The sequence below is a fragment of the Anabrus simplex genome, chromosome 14, assembly GCF_040414725.1.
Source record: "Anabrus simplex isolate iqAnaSimp1 chromosome 14, ASM4041472v1, whole genome shotgun sequence".
NCBI lineage: Eukaryota > Metazoa > Arthropoda > Insecta > Orthoptera > Tettigoniidae > Anabrus > Anabrus simplex.
In genome coordinates this window covers 7,838,639-7,855,907 of record NC_090278.1, presented here as the reverse complement: position 1 = coordinate 7,855,907, position 17,269 = coordinate 7,838,639, and the positions used below count along the sequence as shown (strand labels likewise).

The following is a 17,269-nucleotide window of genomic DNA, read 5'->3' as shown; positions in this document are numbered from 1 at the left end:
AGTACATGTTAACATACGATGAGTCCAAACCAGAATCATACATAATGTACTTTGACGTGAACAATTTGTATGGATTCGCTATGCAACAGTTTCTTCCAACGGGCGGCTTTCAATGGGTCGAAAACGTTGAGAATTTAGACATTATGAATGTAGGAGATGAAGCAGATGTTGGGTTTATGGTAGAAGTTGATTTAATCTACCCGCTAGAACTTCATGATAAACATGCCGATTATCCATTGTGTCCTGAAAAATCTACGAAACTAATGAGCACTCTTTACAACAAGGAACGGTATGTTCTTCATTATAGGCTATTAAAACAGTGTGTAGAGTTAGGTATGAAAGTAGCTCACATTTACAGAGCGATTCAGTTTAATCAGAGCGCATGGTTAAAATGCTACATTGATTTGAACACAGAGAAACGAAAGTTAGCAAAAAATGAGTTTGAGAAAAGTTTCTATAAATTAATGAATAACGCAATTTTTGGTCGTTCATTAATGAACGTAAGGAAGCTGCGCGACGTCAGATGGGTCACACAGTGGAAGGGACGTTATGGTGCTGGTACGTTGATCTCAAGAGCAAACTTCAAACGTCGTATTATAGTAGACGAACAGTGTATGGTTATCGAAATGAAGAAACTTCAAATTCATCACAATCAACCGGTTTACCTCGGTGCTACAATTTTAGATTTGTCAAAAATGAAAATGAACGATTTTCACTACAACGTTATTTTGAGAAACACAGAATCAAACTCACAACTACTCTACACTGACACCGACAGTTTAATATACAATTTTTCATTTGATATCTATGAGTTTATGAAGGAAAATTCAGTTTTGTTTGATACAGGAAATTATGATGAAAATAATCCTTTCCAAATTGAAAGAAAAAATTCAGGTGAAATAGGTTTGATGAAGGATGAAAACGGTGGAAGTATTGTTGAAGAATTTGTAGGTTTGAGACCAAAGATGTATGCTATTAAGTTGTGTGAAAAAGAGAAACCTACATGTAAAGCTAAGGGTGTCAAAAAAAATGTTGTCGATCACCTTACAATTGATCAGTATAGACGTTGTCTGTATGAAGGTGAACAAGTGACCAAACTACAAGTGTGCATTACTTCCAATTCTCATTCTGTGTTCACGGTTCGTCAATACAAACTAGCACTCACAGCTAATGATGACAAAAGGTACATCACAGATAACAAAATTAATACATTACCATTTGGACATTACAGTCTTGCAGAGAAAAGAAGTATAACTAATGTATAGCTATCTTGCAAAGTAGGTTTGCTTTTTTGTGAACACCTCCTCTACTTTGTCATCAGTTTACCCCCCTGTATGTAAAATATTGTGAACACCTCCTCTACTTTGTCATCAGTTTACCCCCCCTGTATGTAAAATAATGTAATTTTCTCTGAAGGTGAATATTAAGTAATAAGAGGAGAAGCTCCTATGATTACTTTAATCATTTTTATTTTAGAGAAACTTTTGTTTCATTCTGTAATTAATTAAAGAAAAAAAATGTAATCTTATAGAATTTCAAACTAGATAAACATTTCACTCGCTGTTTCTTTTATTCAATGTATTGTACTGTATTTATACTTTTAAAGTACATTGCATACTATTATTATAATTATTTAATTATGAAAAAAAAGGAATCTTATAGAATTACACTCGCTGTTTAAGTACATTGTATACTATTGTACTAACTAGTATTGAACTGTAAGTTAATTTTCTATCATTTATATATTAAAGTGCATTGTAAACCTTTATTTAATCTTTTTTCTTTTTCGAAAAAAATAAAAAACTCTACACTAGATGATCAAAAAGTTGATTTTCTTTCAAACTATCCTGCGCAGCCTCTCCTTTTATTCCTTAACTAAAGTAGGAGTAGGAGAATGAAAAAAAAGAGAACATATTTCTTTTTTACAATCAAGTTTATTGAATAGGAAACTACAGAGGTTTTTCAAAATATAAACTTCTGATTGAATTTGTAACTGCAACCACGAGGAGAGATCTGCAGAGACTGAATCTTCGACCGCTACCGGAGGAGAGTCCTGCAGAGGGGAAAAAAAAGAAAGAAAAATTAGTTGATAGCAGCATAAAACAGAAAAAGCAAGCAAGAAAGAAAAAAAAGGAAACTATTTTTTTTTCTTTACCTTAATAATTGATGAAATAGTATCTAATATCAAGCTCAGACGTTGTTGTTGTTGTTGTTGTTGTTGTTGATCCCACTATGAGGAGACACCTGCAGAGGAGAAAAAATAAATAAATTAGTTAGAAGCAGAATAAAACCGAAAAAACAAGCAAGGAAAAAGGATGGTATTATATCTTTTTTTTTCACCTTAATAATTGATGTATTAGTAGCCGATATCAAGCTCGCACGATGTCGTCGTTGTTAGCTCCTGAATCCTGACAAGCCTGGTGTAAGTTCGCCTTCAGATGATCTGGTAGATACTGCCAGAGCGCACTTAACTGATGTTGTTCGTAAATAGATAATATGTTTTCAGGGAAGAAAGTCCACTCAAATTTATTGAATCTGCTCACACCTTCTTTCTTAAATTTGTTTATCACTGAACACACTATTCTCATCACACCATCTGACGATTTTAGCCAACTATGAACTGCGTGAACGTTGAACATAGCACAGCTGCCTGAATGTCTTGCAACATGTGGTAAATGGCGCGGACACTCAACAGGGAAACACTCGTTACGCATTGTTCTTAAATCAGGTACACCTTCTATAGTGTTCAAGTCAATTATGCATGTACGAGGATACTCTTGCAGTGCTAATAGACGTAACTCATTAACACAGTTGCACACAACCAGATATTGGTATTGTTGTTCACTGAGAAGATTGAAAAACGACGTAAGCGTGAAATCTAAATTAGGTACACTCATACCTAATAGAGCAGTAGATAACACATTTGTAGACGAATCTATATTACAACAGGCTATCTCGTAACCTCCAGTAGGTAACCTCTGAATGTCAACTATCACTCCTCTGGGTTTTGCACTCATGGTGTGCTTGATATCGAAGAACTGAAGCAGAGAATCTTCACTCTCTCGTTTATATACACTATTAGAAAGAAAAAAAAAGGAAGAAAAACTCGCGCAAGATTATTGGAAGAAAAATACTTCATTCGTTAGTGGTTTATAATTTATTATGCGATCGTGAATAATAATGCAATGCAGAGTAGTGTTGGCTGGAATAGGTTCGTTTGTTTCAATTTCAACGCGAACATCTACAGAGGAAGATTTTATCGATTCAACCTGTTCCATGCAATTAACAACAACAATAGGACAATGCGAGTGAAATTCACTTCGTGATATGTTCGGTTCGGAACGATTATCATCAAGCTGATAGTACGCATTACGAAACTTGATGAACATATCATACAATTCACTGTAGTCGCCATTGTTAAAATTAGCTACAGCCTTTTCATAGGGATAAAAGTTTGAATTTAAGAATACACCAACGGATCGAATATTACAGTGATCGAACAGAGAAGAAGAAATATTAATTTTCTTACGATCGGTTTGGAAAGCAAGCATAAAAACTCTCGGTTTTTCTATTTGTGACGTAGTCATAACAGTCCAATTAATTTTCGTTGAATTTGGAATAGTAGGTAACTCGTGATAACTCCACGATCGAAATGCTACAGGAATAGAAGGATTTTTTTGGATTAACTTTATGCGTTTAACTTCTTCCTCGTCGGACAGTATTAGAGTTGGTAGCTTTATATACATTTTTCGTACTTTGACTTTAGCTGTATCTTCCGCGTTGGCTGAAAACAGTGCACATTTGTCATCTCTAGAACGAATAAAGATAAATTCAAGTTTACAGTTTATGAATGGTTTCCTGTAGTCTTCAAATAATCCGCAAAGAAGACTCAGTGGGATAATTGCATGGAACAGCTTTGTAGTCGCGTGGATAATATTAGCTTCGTTTGGTGGTGTAGAAATTGATAGAAAATAGCCAGCATTTTGCAGCGCTAACATTTCATTTTTAGAATAAGAGGCGAAAGTTTTTATAGCACTAGTCGTGCCTACACGTCGTGTTCTTTCAATCTCTTTCCCATTCAATTCAATACGCATTTCATCGAAGAGATTTGCTGCAAAGTTTTGATCGGGAACGGCTGTAGCTGAAGGTGTATTATCTGCGCTTGATCTAACTATTTCACCTTCGATGTGAACATCAGCTTCAGAGGGTAAAAATATATGTTCTTGGTTGTGTACAGGAACTCGAATTTCATCGTTGTTTTCATATTTCGTGCCAGCATATGGATGATAGCTCCTTACTTCCCGCCTAGCAACTCTGTTGTCAAATATAACTTTGTCCGTTACGTTGAACATATTTCTCCTTGATGTTAGCGTGATTGTACACAAAAAGAGACTAAAGTAGTTTTTCGTAGAGAATTAGAATTTATATGCTTTATCCTAGGGGGGCAGTCGGTAGCATTGTAAAGTGATTTCACACAAAAAGAGAGTAATGTTACCTTGATTACGCACACGAAAAGAGAGTAAAGTAGTTTCTGTAGGAGAAATAGAACTTATAGTAGTCGGTAGCCTAGCGATTGTAAAAAGTCTTTATTGTTTGAGGTTAATTTTTTCTTGTCGCGTACACGATGAGATTGTTTTTTTAGCTTTACTCTATATTTTACTACTCTAGCTGCTGCCTCTTTTAATCCTCGGTTTTTTGACTGGTTGTTGTAAATTACTACCATGATGTTGATGATCAACTGTTCCTTACTTGAATGATAGTACATAAGTGTACGCTTTATGTTATATATGATTACTGTATTTTTACTGGACGAATAATTAACTCTACTGTTACATCCTCATTTTGTAAGTCGATTGGGTTTTCGAACTGATCCTCGAGTACGACAGATATATGTTGAATAACACTAGTGTTTACCGGTAAGAAGCTTATAGTTGACGGTTGAACTACGATAGGATAGCCTGCTGGAACAAGCGGTTTAAATTTGTATAACGAATGTGTTTGTTTACCGTTGAGGTAGGAACCGGAACCTAACACGAGATTACAACATACACGAATCGAGTTCACGTTATTAATTTTAATAATCTCTCCTGAAATATGTAATTTATTAGCATCATATTTTCGGCGTGAAAATCCTAACAAATCAGCAATTGAATCGGAAACATCAAAGTCTACGTCTAGGTTGGAGGACATTTTACAGCGAAGATAGGTCTTTTCGTAAGTAATAGTAATAAGTTTACTATCTCCATCTAGAGGGTCATTCTCCTCTTCGAGAATAGGAAAGTTGTTAATTATTGCTTCTTGAACTAGAGCTCCTATTTCCGAAAAAGTGTAACTACCTTCCGGTAATGTGAGTACAGTTGTTTTGTCTCCCTTCATTTTAATACCAATCTGGTTATTTGTGCTATTAACGATTACGTTACCTATTTCATTCAGCTGTGATTCATGGTTAGCATATTTCTCATATACATTTAACAGATAACCTAAGCTAGTGCCAACACTGTTCGGTACATTGAAATCAATGTCAAACGGAGAATGCATAGTAGGTTTGTTGTTAATAGTCGAGATAAAAAAACTAAGTTTTGGAGTGTACTCCCGCAGAAATAGTTTCACATTTTTAATAGTTAGCAAACTTTCTATTTTTGCAACAAGATCTTCGAATTCATAAATGCCTTCTGCTACACTCAAAAGAATTTTTTTACCATTCAAATATATAGCAAACTTATTATTTTTACTAGTGACATTAAGAATACTATTAGATGTAAATAGTGCGGCAAGACCTATTTCATAGAAAGAGGCTCTATTCAAATAAATCGGAGTTTCTAATACTACATCAATCTTCGAGCCTCTACCCTCGAGTGTAATCCGTCTTTCATACGGCATCGTGCACACTGAACACAAATACTAAGGTCTTGCTTTATTTATACAATATAAAAATAGTAAACACAGATGACCACAAATTGATGAATTAAAAGTTTGATAAGAATGAAAATTATATCGAATGTAACAGTTTCTTAAATATTCTAATACCTCTTTTGGGGGACGTAAATTACCAAAACTATCGAAGTAGTAGACATACGCACCTCGTTTACTGAACGCAACCCAGTGCGAACCAGATTTACTTATCGGATCTAAATTCAAAATACAACTCTCATTTTTACGAGAAATTTTCGGTAACGTATCTCGCATAAACACACCTCTGAAGTAGGGAATTTTTAAACGATATGCGTAACGATACAGATCTATGTTAGTTAATGCTCTATTCGGCAGACCTTCCATTATCTTTTGTATGCTGGAGGATTTAAGTAAATGCCCTTTCCTTTGTTTCGAGTAGAAAGCCCTTTCCCACGCATCGCTTCTAGCATTCGATTGTGGCGCTTCATTTCTTTTAATTCTTCCTGTGCGGCTTTCGCCTTGTTTACAGCCGATGCTATGCCCGCAGCTCCACTTGCTAGACCGCCCAAGCCCGACAAGGCTGCAAATATCGGAAGGAGTGGAAGAAAACCACCTTTCTTTTTTTTTACAGCATGTTGTCTTTTTTTTGGTTTTACTCGTTCTCTTCGATGTTTTGATTTTCTTCTTCGTCTACCACCACCTACTTTAGTTTTCGCTTTCATAATTCCCGTAACTGCTAGTGCAGCTGCTCTTTCTCCTAATGATGCGTCCTGAGAGTTTACACGAGACCAAGCCTTAGAGGCTAAGATTTCATCTGCTTCTTTCCTTCTGTTCTGGTCTTTGTATGTAGCGTAAGCGATATCGTGTTCTTTACATGCCTTATCTAATGGATTTATTCCTTGATCACCACGCTTAAGTCGTTTTTCTAACTTTGTCCCAGGTCCACAGAATTCATAACCTGGTATGTGCAATTCTACTGGTAAATTATCTATAGCTTTATTAAGAACTTTGCCTATTATTCCTCCTTTCCCTACTCGTTTACATGGAGCTGCTACAACGTTGCGTCTTCGACGCAGCATACTCAAATAAGAGCTCCTGCTATCAAGTGTGATGTTATATACGAATTACATTTTTACACGATGTGCAACTGTTGAGTACTAAAAATGTATGTAAGTTTATTTTTTTTCTTTTTTTCTGAAAGGTAGAAAGATATATATATAAGAGAGATATTTTTCTGCTCTCCTCATTTTACAGCGACATGGCGTACATTCCTCGCCCGTTAAATTTAAAATCTGAGGTAGATCGGATAAGGACTTTCGCTAGATGGCGTGTACCGTGGATAGACCCCTTAAGTTTAGCTAAAGCTGGATTTTACTTCACGGGATACCTAGACGCAGTTAAATGTATTTTTTGCGGAATCGAATTATTTTCGTGGGATAAAGATGATGACCCGTTAACAGAACATAGAAAATGGTCGCCTTCTTGTCGGTATATGAGAGGTTGTGAAGTTGGCAACATAGTATTAGATCACTATAACAGGACAGCTCTTCCAGCACTTCTTAATACTACGTGTAGTGTGATGCACGAACCATTTTGGAACTAGATAAGTAAAAAGAGAAGGTAAAAAAAAGTTCGTGTTTATTTAGTAATCAACAATAACTTTGAGAAAAAAGAAATCCACTGTGCACTCGATCGTTGAAAATTATCAACATCAAAAGAAAGTGATGGTGAAGACAATAAAACAATCGATATCTTTACCTGTTGCAAATCTGAACGACACAAAACGTTCAGTAGGAAAGAAAAATAAACATAGTAAACTGTTGCCGGACACAATACGCTGTCTCATATGCGGACCATCGAATGCAGGGAAGACTAATGTAATGATTAATTTGTTATTGCAACCGAACGGGTTACGTTTTGAGAATGTGTATGTTTACTCAAAATCATTGTCGCAGAAGAAATATATTGAGCTAGAGAAGCTTTTAAAATCTATTAAAGAAATAAAATGCGAGTTTTACTCTGATCGTGAGCAAGTAATACCGCCAGAAAAAGCTCAAAGAAATTCCGTGTTTATTTTTGACGATGTAGCAAGCGACAAACAGCAGCACATGAAAGACTACTTTAGTAGAGGCCGGCACCATATCGTGGATGTTTTTTACTTATGTCAGACCTATTCCTGCATTCCCAAACAACTTATTAGAGACAACGCTAATTTCATTATTCTGTTTAAACAAGATGCAAGAAATCTTCGACATGTCTACGACGATCACGTGAACACCGATATGAGTTACAACCAGTTCACTGATTTATGTTATCGTTGTTGGTCACAGTCGAAATTCAGCTTTCTCGTTATCGATAAGGATAGCGAAATAAGCAAAGGTCGATATCGAAATGGATTCGATATATTTTATGTGATATAAATACGAGAGTGTATACATTAACGAACTCATTTTCGAATTGTTGAGTAGAGAAAGAACATCACGATGGCATCAAACAACAGAACCAGTAACGTGTATGTAACGCGACCATCATCACGTCATGATATCGCTACTAAATCATATGTAGATGAAAAAATGATGGTTAATACAAATTACGTAACATCAACATCTGACGGAAACTTAAGTATTCATGGTAAACGTTTAAAGAACGTCGGCAATCCTATAAACATGGAGGATGCTTGTAATAAAAATTATGTGTTAAAAACCGTTAAGGACAGTATTAATAAAGAAGAAATACAACGTGACATTTTAGATCTTAAAAATGAAATACATGACATATGTGAACTAGAAGAGGATGCAGTTGATTTTAAGAACAAAAGGCTGAAAGGAATAGCTCCTGCGATGAATGGAAACGAAGCAGTTTCGCTTGACACAATGCGTACGCACACTAACCATGTGCAGAGAAATTTAGAGAAACGAGTTAACGACGTTTCTGCACGCATAGAATATGTTGATTCTCTTTTACGTGATATTGTGGATGATCACCTTCCTGTAACTGACAATAACCTCAACATGAACAACAAGAGAATATCGGGTGTGGCAGATCCTGAAGAGGAACAAGATGCAATTTCGCTTTTATTTTTAGAAAAGCATACAAAAGGTAGACTACTACAAGTGAATGACGATGGATCGATAGATATGCAAAATAAACGAGTAACAAACATCGGTAAACCTATTCATTCGACGGATGCGATTAATAAAGCATACCTAGAAAAACATTCAGCAGCGCGTGAAGAACTCGAAAAACTGAAGAATGAAATAAGCAATCAACAGAAACTAAACGTTGATGTAGGTGGTACTTTGAGTATGGAAAATAAGCGAATTACTAACGTACATAATCCGTTAAATGAGAAAGATGTTGCAAATAAAGTCTTTGTAGAACAGTATGCAGCTGCGCGGAGAGAAGTTGACGAGTTAAAACTTGTCATATCTAAACTTCAGAAAAATTCTCTACCAGTAGAATCTAACGGAGAATTAAATATGAAGAACAAACGAATTACAAATGTTGATTCACCTATCCACGAGCAAGATGTTGTTAACAAACAGTATTTAGAAACGTTTGCTACTGCAAAAGAAGAGTTTGAAGTGATGAAAAAGGAACTGCACAAAAAACCAAGAAAAGCTCTTTTTCAAATTAACAGTCTACCGTCAAATCAGTCACCAATATATATGCTACAAAACTCTCGTCTTATGTATAAGCTTCCCTACACAGGTACACTTACACCGTTAACAAGTACACGTGGTTCTCTGGTATATGCGATGATTAATCACGTGAACAATCCAATCGAATTAGAAGTAGGTACACCAATTGCTGTAAAGGAAGGTGATGAAATTCAATTCCGCCTAAAAGACCCAGAACAATGGAATACTAACGATCTTCCGCTCCATATACTCTTTGAATATACTATATATGAGTAAAACAATAGACGTTACGCTTCAGTTTAAAAAATGCAGGCGAACATAGTGGAAAAAAGTCGTGTAAAGGACAAACTAGCAAAATTAAGAAAAGATGTAAAAAAAAATATAACTCTCTTAAAGCAGATATGGCTTTAAACCAACTAAAGTTAGAAGAAACATTTAAACCAATAACTGCACCATTAAATAAACTACAGCAGCTTACAGTTAACTCGAATGGATTAATTGCAAAGAAAAATCGAAAATTAAATAGTTATATAAGTGATGAGGAAGAAGAAGAATCAGAAGAAGAAGAAACTCTGGACAGAAAGGTTACAACTCTCCTGCAAAATTATCTTAACCCACAATTGAGACACAAAGTTGATAGAATATTCGGGGTTCGAGTAGTTCATGGAGAACACTATTTAGGGAGTAAAAAAGTACTGTTTCGCGATAACAATCTTATAATTGACAATTTTAACTATCCTTTAACTGAAGGTCTCCTTGAATTAATATTTCAGAAAGATCCGGACGCACAGTTGTATGATGATAAGGATCTGTCAGCTTACAGTCATATATTAAATTACACTAACGTGCACAGGAAACAGTATGACGCAGGCAAGCCAATGAGAGGCACGAAATCGCTCAAATTTCAAAAAATTATCAAGCCATTAGTAGAAGATGCAAAAGTGAAAAAAGGAAGGAGCACACCAAAATTTGTAAGTGTACACAAATACAAACGTACAGGAAGAGGATCAAAAGTAGCCAAGTGGAAAAATGAACAAAGAAAGAAGATCGAATTAGTTCACTGGAATGATCCAAACAGTCTAGTGGAAAGACTGAAAAAGTTAATAGCATCTAGAAGTGCTGGTCATTCGTCACACGAAAACGAAATCTTGTCAATCGAAGAAGAACTTCGAAAGTCGAGGTACATCGAATAAATGAACACTGCGCGGTGGGACGAACTTCCGTTCGCAAATATATTTAAAGCGGTTAGATTCTCAAAGGATATTTCAGTAATCTATGAAATTGGATGTGAAGACAGAAGAAGCAACTGGCAACAACTGGCTATAGATCGACTGCGATTCAAGAAACGAATAGACGACACAGAACGAATTCTTTTACCTATACTTTATGAACAATATCAGAGAAGAAATAGCGAAAGAACTCCACGCTCCAGTGCGAAAGAATTTTGAAAGACGGAGCGTTATTAGCCGGGGGAGAGATGATTTACATCAAGCGGATCTTGTTGATATGTCTCTGTTTTCGAAAGTTAATAGTGGATATAAATACATGTTAACTGTTATTGATGTTTATTCAAAGTATGCCTGGGCAGTTCCACTTAAAACAAAAACAGGAAACGAAGTAGTGGAGAATATGGAACGCATCTATTCAAAATGTAAACGCTATCCAAAACATCTGCAAACTGACAGGGGAAAAGAATTTTATAATAAGATTTTTCAACAGTGGATTACAATAAGAAAAATTAAGCACTATTCGACAGGGAGCAGCTTGAAGGCAAGCGTAGTTGAACGCTTCAATCGAACACTGAAGCAGTGGATGTGGAGGAAATTCTCGGCGTGCGGATCATACCACTGGCTTCGCATGCTACCAAAACTATTAGATGAATATAATAATCGAAAACATCGTACGATTGGTATGAAACCTATAGACGTCACAAACAATCTACAACAACTTGCTACTGTGTACAAATTACGGGAAATGAAGAAAAAGAAGTCACCTTATCCACCAAAATTTAAAGTAGGTGACACAGTACGAATAAGTAAAATTAAGCGATATTTTACAAAGGGCTATACTCCTAATTGGAGTAATGAATTATTTACTGTAAGAAAAGTAAAAGAAACATCACCGAGAACTTACTTGCTTCACGACTATCAAAATAAACCAATATTTGGTGCGTTCTATGAACAAGAACTGCAGAAGACAAAACATCCTAAAATATACCTCATTGATAAAATTTTAAAAAGAAAGAACGACAAAGTTTTCGTATCGTGGCTAGGATTCGACGCCACGCATAATTCATGGATTCCGAAGGAATATGTATTCTAAAAAAAAATTCAATAGTAAGTACGCTAGTATAATATATTTTTAATTTTTTACTCTAATGTCTGATAGATTTACCATCTTATAGTGTCCTCTCTCTATTGTTGCAGACTTCCCTTGCTCAAGAAACTGTGCTGTTTGTTTTGTTGATGACAACGTTGGACATTACCTCAAGCAAGAAGATATTTCTACCTCAACTCTGCATAATTAATTCGAAACATTTTGTGTAAATCATGTATCTTAATAAATTATAATAAACAAAATTTAACTAAAGATTAACCTCTTGTAATTTTTTAAATATTAAATTCCATCCTTTTTCCTACTCCTTTACGTATCTGTGTTAGTGCGACGTAAAAAAAAATTATATTTAATTAGTTTATCTTCCTAAGAGCAGAAAAGAAAGCAAGATAAATAAAATATATTTTTGCACTCACCTATAACAGTTCAAATAAATTAAATTCTCCTCCTCTAGGCTCACTTCTTAATCTTCTCCTATATAGAAAGAAAAAGTTAATGTAAGATTAAAATCTTTCGCAATCCGACAATAGACGAAGTCTTGAAATTTAGAAAAAAGTTAAAACTCACCAAAAATATCGCCATCACTTCCGTGATCATCCATTAGCTCTCTTAGTTCTGCTAACATCGCGTTGCACGAAAAAAAACTAAATTTGTGGATAAATAATATATTGAAGTTCGGGCTTTCGCGCCGTAACAAAATACGTGTATGCAGCCTAACGAGAAGCCGAAACTCTTCGTTAGTCATATGCCGAATTCTGTTAACAATCGCTCTTTCAAATGAGCCCTGAACTTCTACTATATTATTTATCTCACTCATTTCCATTAGTCTAACTATTTCCCTCAACGCTAGAAGCTTTTCAAAGAGAGTTTCTTGGACGGACGGCATTTCGAAGGCAGTTTGAAACTGTAACGTACCTACAGCAAGCGATCGCAGTATATATACCTGTTCTAACGGTGATATGTAATTTGAAAAAAAAAACCAACTAGTTTCAAAAAACCTGCCAGGGTACAACATCTGCTAGTAAGCTGCGTAGCGAACCGGACTTGAGATCACGCATCCTCTTTTTTTGTAGCCTTGATGAAACCGCGGTCAAAGCACGACCATGACCAGCAATGACCGCGAAAGAAGTAAGGCGTTAACCGGTTTATGCGAAAGCTGCTTGCAGAAAACATCCGGGATAGATATACACTACAAAGGAATGTTCAAACATATGTCTACAAAATAATAATTTTACACACAATAAAGTTGCGTCTGGTAATATAATGTGAGATTATCTTACACCTAGCATTAAATTTTTTATATAAAGCAAGTGAATTCGCTCACATCTAGATGAGTACAAGTTCGATCCTCCTCGTTGGCAATCATAAAATTATTCTCTCTAGTTCGCTATTTTCACACTAGGCAACTGCTAAGAGAAGTGTACTTTAAAGCTAACTGGAGTATACGCCATGTCAGCGTGACGTAACGTAAACTGTAGCACACTATTTAAAAAAGTGTGTGAATAAATATTAAGGTAATGTCTTTGTTGACAACAGTGTGTGCGTGTCATCAGTCATGGAGCGACAAGTAAAGAATGAGTTTGGTGAGAAGAGAAACCGTAACATCCAGTGTAAATGTGAACTTTGTACACCAAGTATTAAACCTGATCCTTTACGTACAATATATTTCTCACTAGTAAGTGAGGCTATTACATCATACTATACACATGGCAGTTTACTTCGAATGCCACAACATCTAATTCGCTATTTACCATCTGGGTTTCTCTCAACATATGCCGCTAAAGATTTAGATGAAGCATGGGAGAAACTACCCTACTATGTAAAAGCAAAACTGGAAATAGCAGTCTGCAGCCCGTGTGTCAGACATTATTGCTACAGAGGACAAGACGAGGTTGATGGTTTTGACGGAGCGAATCCAATGATTAAAGACTGTGAAGCATGTAAGAAAGAATTTAATCATGTATTTTGAACTAACAGGTAAATAAAACAGTGTGATGTTCCACTTATTATTCGAGTTGCTTGAATAATTCATCCTAACCTATATATGCATACACGTATTTTTTTTTTACACCAACCAAATGCTATAACCTTGAATCCTTTACCAGATTTTATTTTTTCTATCCTCAAATCACCAACCTGTGTAGGTGTGACAAATTATAGCTTTCACTCACACACTGTCTCAATTCAGAGGTTGATTAAGAAATAATTCGAAATATTTTATTTAAAAAGAAACCATGCTTTACAGTTTGTCAACCAATATTTCAGCTACGTGGCAGCACGTTCTTTTGTTTTGTTAAAACACTGTCGTGTTTGATGTCTTTGTTCACTGAAGTTCTTTTGCTGTTGTTCTTTGCGGTGAATTCACGCGCCCCTAACTGATTCATTAGACGATTTATTATTTCATCTTCCCTGCTAAACATATATATTCGATATAATTTTTGATGAGATGACACATCATGTGTTTGCCTAACTAATTTATTAGTTCAGAGATCATAATGCATTTTTTTTTGTGTTAGCCATCTTGGACAAAGATAATAAGAAATCACAGACATGACACTCTCATGTATGAGCTGTTTGACCTCGATGAGTATACACAGTTGCCGACGTATCCAACAAAAATGGCGAGATGTTTTTGTTTATTCCGTATGTAAAAAATTCATACTATCGCGTTCGTAACAACGGAATGGCTTAATCATCCTCTGATTTCAGACTTTATCCGAGTTTTTTTTTTAAATTTGTTTTTTACCTAGTACAATGATATTTCATAGATGACATTTATTGATGTAAGGTTAGTAAACAATGCGTGTATCTATCGTCAAGAAATACAGCTAGATGTGCATCCTGTTGAAAAAATAATTAAAGGTAAGTAGTCAAGAAAAATATTTTTATTATTTAATTAAACTAAGCACTTTTGTGTTGCGCTTTCACTCATCACCAACCAGTTGGTTAGAGTTGTTACTCGCTAACCTTCAACAGACCAAAAAAAAATCTCATATCCTGTTCACCTTTCGCCCGCAAGTAACCTTGTGAAGCAAATCCAGTTGCTGCAATTATTTAACATGTAGCTGTCTCACCTTGAGCAGTGAGAGGAACTCCAGCAAATAACTTTTAGAAGCAAATCTACTCACAGAACCTTGCCTTTCAAGAAATATTTACCTCTTACATAAAGACCTCTGGGTAAGTGTAGTTAACATATCCTACATGCACCCTAACAAGTAAAAAGAACTCTGCAAAAAAAAAATATATAAATTTAGTACCATATCTAACATGATGATTTTTGTCAATATGTCTTTCCTGTCACCAACATAAACAATTCAAGAGGTAATCACATAGGCAAGTAGGGTAGAATATTTTTTTTTTTTTGATAATTGAGCTAAGCAGTTTTATTACACTCAATAGATGATCTTTTTTTTTAAATCTCTACTAGAAGAGTGAGGTTAATAGTGAACTTGTTTTGCCCTTACAATACCTTTCAGTAAAACGATACTCAATTACGCACCAAAACAAGTGATGTCACCTATCACGCCCACCCACCCTAAGCATAGCAGTAGTAAGCCACCGCAAGGAGCGACATTCCACACTTGTGTGTAGCCTTGACAGCGAGAGGCGACCCCGCACGTGCCTTGCCAAGTGAGAGGCCCCTTCAGGGAGTGAAGCGCACGGGGGCATGCGCAGTGGCTGCCGCTGGTCCAGAATTCTTCTATCGAAACTCTGGTCCAGCTTTCTTCTAGATCCTCTACTGGCGCCAAATTGAAAAATTCTACGTGCTCTTGTTTAGTGAACAAACTCTCGCGCTTTTTGTCAGCTGTCATCCGCCATCTTACATCGCAAACCTCAGTGCTACACTCTTTAGGTACATACCTTTGAAATATGGTGGCGGATAATTTGAAAAGTAAAAATCTACAGCAGCTCAAGGCTCCTTATGAGACACCCAAGGGATGCTTGCGCAAGATGGCGGTTGCTCTTATGAGGCGGCTTAAGGGTCCTTGCACAAGATGGCTAGAGACGCCCTAAGGATGCTTGCGCAAGATGGCGGACGCAAGATGGCGGCTATACACGACTCCTTATGAGACGCTTTAAGGGTGATTGCGCAAGATGGCTGCCGCTCTTATGAAGAAAGCTAGCTTAGAGGCTAACGTGTCGTACTAGTTCGATTCATTAAATTTAGGGCTTAAATGCAAAATGTTAAATATCTCGAAAACGGTGCACCGTAGAGCAAAACGGACAAAATTGTTCTGCCTAAAACGTAGGTTCGCAGTATGAGGAACAAGAAAAACATAGTCTAATGATGGGATCAACGGTTCGGTTCCTACTTAGGCCCATTGGCATTTGCTCTGTTTTAGCTTGTATTGAAGCGAGTCTTCGTAACATGATCAGGTCTAGCTATGGTAGAAAGTATAACGTACCATGCTGGTTCAATTCATTAAATTTGGGGCTTAAATGCAAAATGTTAAATATCTCGAAAACGGTGCATCGTAGAGCAAAACGGACAAATTTTTCCGCCCAATACGTAGGTTCGCAGTATCAGGAACAAGAAAAACATAGTCTAATGATGAGATCAATGGTTCGATTCCTACTTAAGCCCTTTGGCATTGGCAGCTATCTAATTCTACAAGATGGTGGCTGCTCTTATGAGACACAAGATGGCTTGAGACGTCCTAGGGATGCTTACGCAAGATGGCGATGACAAAATGGTGACTATACATAGCTCCTTATGAGACAGCCTAGAGGTGCTCGCACAAGACGACGGCTACTCTTATGAAGAAAGCTAGCTTAGAGGCTACTGCGCAAGATAACGGTTGCTGTTATGCATGCGGTGGAGAGCAATTTGAAATTCTATGTGCTTAATCAACAGAGCACCCTGCTGCCCTCTTTAGCTGAAATGTGGTGGCGGATAATTTGAAAAATTATTTTGACAGGTGTCATCTTTAAATAATGGCGACTATACATAGGCTGTTAAGACCTTATCATTCTCCTCCTCCTCCTCCGCCTCTTATGTCAAGGCATAGCTTTATATCGAACAAGTTTAAACCTGCATCGCGAAGGCAAGCGTGTGCAGCGATAACATGACGTGTAATTACATGATCTAGCCGGATGCCCTTCCTGACGGCATAAGTTGCCAGGATTTGAATCGCGGTATCCATCATTGTGTCTGACTTGCGTGTATGCAAGCTCACGCGTATTTTTTGCTGAGATATCATGCTACTTCCGTTCGCCAGCTATAGCGGAAACTCGCAGTACTGCGTCTATTTCGTCTTACAACTTGGAGGAGACAACATGTGTAGAAATAATAGTAGTATAATTGGATGGTTCTGGCGCCTCCTCCTCCTCCGGCTCCCAGTGGCCACCTCCTCCTCCACCTCAGCCAGTGGCCTCCCAGTGGCCACCTCCACCTCCACCTC

General features: G+C 36.6%; 1 protein-coding gene across 1 annotated transcript in view; it reads right to left on the bottom strand.

Annotated features, from left to right (window-relative positions):
• The window catches only part of LOC136885355 (nephrin-like), a 424,800-nt gene that overhangs the window by 208,873 nt on the left and 198,658 nt on the right, over window positions 1–17,269 (bottom strand). The gene's annotated exons all lie outside the window — the stretch shown is intronic.